General features: G+C 49.2%; 1 pseudogene across 1 annotated transcript; it reads right to left on the bottom strand.

The window, feature by feature from the left end:
* Nucleotides 1-1158: 1158 nt before the first annotated feature.
* Nucleotides 1159-2346, bottom strand: LOC116547906 (annotated as a pseudogene). Its single transcript, XR_004267226.1, has one exon. The product of XR_004267226.1 is annotated as a pleckstrin homology domain-containing family M member 1 pseudogene (transcript).
* Nucleotides 2347-4349: the final 2003 nt, after the last annotated feature.

Genomic DNA, 4349 nt, shown 5'->3' with positions numbered 1-4349 from the left:
TATGCAATAGAAAAAAAAGAATGAGGCTGGGCAGGGTGGCTCACACCTGTAATTCCAGCACTTTGGGAGCCCGAGGCAGGAGGATCTCTTGAGCCCAGGCGTTCAAGACCAGCCAGGGCAACATAGTGAGACCACCGTCTCTATAAAAAATAAAAAAAAAAATAAAAAATAAAAGAATGAAGAAACTCTGATATGAAAGGATCTCTCTAAAATAAGATATAGAACAGTATGGAGATACTGCTTTTGTAGGGGAGAAAGTAATAAATAAGGAAGAAATTTTAAAAATCTTTATACTGGGCCGGGTACGGTGGCTCACGCCTGTAATCCCAGCACTTTGGGAGGCCAAGGCGGGTAGATCATGAGGTCAAGAGATCAAGACCATCCCGGTCAACACGGTGAAACCCCATCTCTACTAAAAATACAAAAAATTAGCTGGGCATGGTGGCGCGTGCCTGTAAACCCAGCTACTCCGGAGGCTGAGGCAGGAGAATTGCCTGAACCCAGGAGGCGGAGGTTGCGGTGAGCCGAGATCGCGTCATTGCACTCCAGCCTGGGTAACAAGAGCGAAACTCCGTCCCAAAAAAAAAAAAAAAATCTTTATACTGGTATTTGTTGTAGATGCATTTATAAATTTAGAAGAATATACAGGAAATTAACCTTTATGGTTGTAGGAGTGGGAGGAAAGAACAGGGTAGAGGGAGAACAGGATGGGAAGGGCTTTTACTATACATATTTTAGATTTGTTTTAACGATATAAAAATGAATTATCTACGCAAAAAAATTTTAGAAGTCTGTGTGAAGAAGGCTCTGCCCCAGTTCCCTCCCCAGCCAAGTTCATCTGCCCCATGTACTCTTCCACACACCTGTCTATCCCCACCTGTCCACCACCTTCCGCACACAGCACTCAGGTCCTGTGTCCCCAAGGTCTTCTGTGAAGTCACATTCATGCATTATGTTTCATCTATTTGTTGGAAGTTTTAAATATGCTCTGACCTACCAGTTTCCTTCCTTTCCTTCTAGAAGAAGACAACAGTATTTTACACTGTGCCTTGTAATGACTAAGTAACTTGCTTTTTTGTTGTTTTTGTTTTATTTTATTATTATTTCTACATTTAGAGATGGGATCTTGCCACATTGCCCAGGCTGGCCTTGAACTCTTGGGCTCAAGCAATCCTCCTGCCTTAGCCTCCCAAGTGTTTGGATTTCAGGTGTGAGCCACTGCATTCGGCCAAGTAACTTGCTAAAAGTCACCGAGGCAGAGCTGGAGCCCAAACCAGCTCTGAGCTGTTCTAAGTCCATTCTCTCCACTATGCTTATGTTGCCTGCTCCCAGCGACTCCAATTACTGCAGAAGGCGATGTCTCCCTTGGCTTTCTTGAATTACTACTAGAGTTCAGTGACAGACAATCACATGCTACAGGAAGAAAGGGAGTAAGAGAGGAAAGAAAGAAGGGAGGGAGGAGAGAGGGCAGGAAGGAGTCGGGGGAGGGTACTCACTCTTGCAGAGACCGGTCTGAGTCCTCAGCGTTTGCTGTGCCCAGGTCTGAGTCGTAGGACATGGGCTCCTCACAACAGTCTGGACTCTTGGAGCCATTCTCTTGGAGTAAGCAGCTATCAGAGTTTAGGCTGCAGGACAGCTGGGATGAACTGGCCGTGTCCAGGCTGAGGGACGAGGCAGTGAGCTTCTGGTTCCTTCGGATCTTATGACCCGAGTGCTGGACTTCAATGTCCTCAGAGCCTGAGGAATGGGAAATGGAATCCAGAGACTCCTTCCGCTGTAGTTCTGCACCAGAGGTAGAGAGAGGGTCCAGCTCAGAAAGCGGGCAAAGCCCAGACAGGGCCAGTGGGGTAAGCGTCCACTCATTTAAGATGGCAGACTTGTAGGAGAGTTCGAAGGACAAGGACGTGAGGCCCTGCAGGAAGCTCAGGAGGAACTCGCTCTCCTCGGCGTCCCGGAGCAGGGCAGTGGGCTGGTAGTACTCGCGCAAGCGGGCCTGCTCCTCCAGCAGCAGCTTCAGGTAGCACTCCATCAGGCCATCATTCAGGGCCAGCCGTAGCCATGCCCGGCAGCGGCCCACGTCCGTGTTGACAAATGTCAGGTGCTCCAACTCTGAGATGATGTGTCTGCAAAGGGAGAACAGATGTGTTTCAAGAAACTACCCCAAATCATGGAGATGTGCTTTTATCCCCTGGTTAGCAGGAACGAGGAATAACCACTGCAAATAGATACAGGGATGAAGAATTCTTGGATCACAGTGTTTTAGGCCAAATGTGGTGGCTCACACCTGTAATCCCAGCATTTGGGACGTCAAGGCAGGCGAATCACTTGAGCTGAGGAGTTCGAGACCAGCCTGGGCAACAGGACAAAACTCTGTCTCAACAAGAACAACAAGACAGCCAGATGTGGTGGCCTGCACATGTAGTCCCAGCTACTCAGGAGGGTGAGGTGGGAGGATAGCTTGAGCCTGGGAAGCCGAGGTTGCAATGAGCTGAGATTGCACCACTACACTCCAGCCTAGGCAACAGAGTCAGACCTTGTCTCAAAAAAAAAAAAAAAAAAAAAAAAAAAAGCCAGGTGCGGTGGCTCACGCCTGTAATCCCGACACTTCGGGAGGCCAAGACAGGCGGATCACGAGGTCAGGAGTTCAAGACCGGCCTGAACATGGTGAAACCCCGTCTCTATTAAAAATGCAAAAAAAATTTGCCAGGCGTGGCGGTGGCACACACCTGTAATCCCAACACTTTGGGAGGCCAAGAAGGGTGGATCACGAGGTCAGGAGTTCAAGACCAGCCTGAACAACACGGTGAAACCCCGTCTCCACAAAAAATACAAAAAAAATTTGCCAGGCGTGGCGGTGGCACACGTCTGTAATCCCAGCTACTCAGAAGGCTGAGGCAGAAGAATCACTTGAACCTGGGAGGTGAAGTTGCAGTGAGCTGATATTGCATTATTGCATTCCAGCCTGGGTGACAGAGCGAGACTCCATCTCAAAAAGAAATATAGAAATATTAAGCTATAACCCCCAACCTTTTGAGATTGGAATTGTGAAAGATAATTTCCATGTTCATTCCAACTACCCCTGGGCCTCGGACATCATCTGCTCATCCAAGGCATTCTGTCAGAGCTCCCTAAGTGCAATGTCCTTGGAGCGGTGAAGATGCAGGGTAAAGACATGGTCCCGGGCCGGGCGCGGTGGCTCAAGCCTGTAATCCCAGCACTTTGGGAGGCCGAGGCGGGTGGATCACGAGGTCAAGAGATCGAGACCATCCTGGTCAACATGGTGAAACCCCATCTCTACTAAAAATACAAAAAATTAGCTGGGCATGGTGGCGTGTGCCTGTAATCCCAGCTACTCAGGAGGCTGAGGCAGGAGAATTGCCTGAACCCAGGAGGCGGAGGTTGCGGTGAGCCGAGATCGCGCCATTGCACTCCAGCCTGGGTAACATAAGTGAAACTCCGTCTCAAAAAAAAAAAAAAAAAAAAAGACATGGTCCCTACCCTCAGGCACAAAAGACTGATGAAAAAAGGCATAAAGGGTAGGATATCAACAACCCTGTAAGAGGATTAGGGAGGGGTCCAATGACAGCACGTGGAGGAAGAGTGGGTGATTTGGTTGCAAGGCCAGGAAAGAGAGGGTCTTGAATATCAAACCAATAAGGCAACACAGGGGAACGGTCCCACACCCAGGCCATCCACCAGAATCCCTGGGGAACTTAAGCAGGATACAAATTCTGGAGCCCAAACCTAGTGAATCAGACTCTAGGCTAGTATTTGGGAGCCTGGGGCTACAGATTTTTATTTAGAAAAGTGACTTGACTGGTTTGACTGGCCAGGCGCAGTGGCTCACACCTGTAATACCAGCACTTTGGGAGGCCAAGGCGGGCGGGCCACCTGAGGTCGGGAGTTTGAGACCAGCCTGACTAACATGGAGAAACCTCTTCTCTAATAAAAATAGAAAATTAGCTGGGCATGGTGGCTCATGCCTATAATCCCAGCTACTCAGGAGGCTGAGGCAGGAGAATTGCCTGAACCTGGGAGGCGGAGGTTGTAATGAGCCGAGATTGCGCCATTGCACTCCAGCCTGGGCAACAAGAGCGAAACTCTGTCTTAAAAAAAAAAAAAGTGACTTGACCACAATCATGCAGACTGCAGGGCAGATGTTCTGCATGAGATCAGACCCCAGGTGTACCAAACTCAGTCCTGGAATGCCTCGGTCTGATGTACATGCCCCTCCTCTGAGCTACCACAGTCCCTTGTGCGTTTCTATCTCCCCCACGGGAATATACACCGCACTCCAGTAGGCTCAGTGAGTAAGCTCCGGGAGCTTCAGCTCAGTAAATGTTGACCAG

Source organism: Sapajus apella, unplaced genomic scaffold (assembly GCF_009761245.1).
Source record: "Sapajus apella isolate SASKATOON/1434 unplaced genomic scaffold, GSC_monkey_1.0 scaffold5426, whole genome shotgun sequence".
In the NCBI taxonomy this organism is placed as follows: domain Eukaryota; kingdom Metazoa; phylum Chordata; class Mammalia; order Primates; family Cebidae; genus Sapajus; species Sapajus apella.
This window is presented reverse-complemented; position numbering and strand designations above follow the sequence as displayed.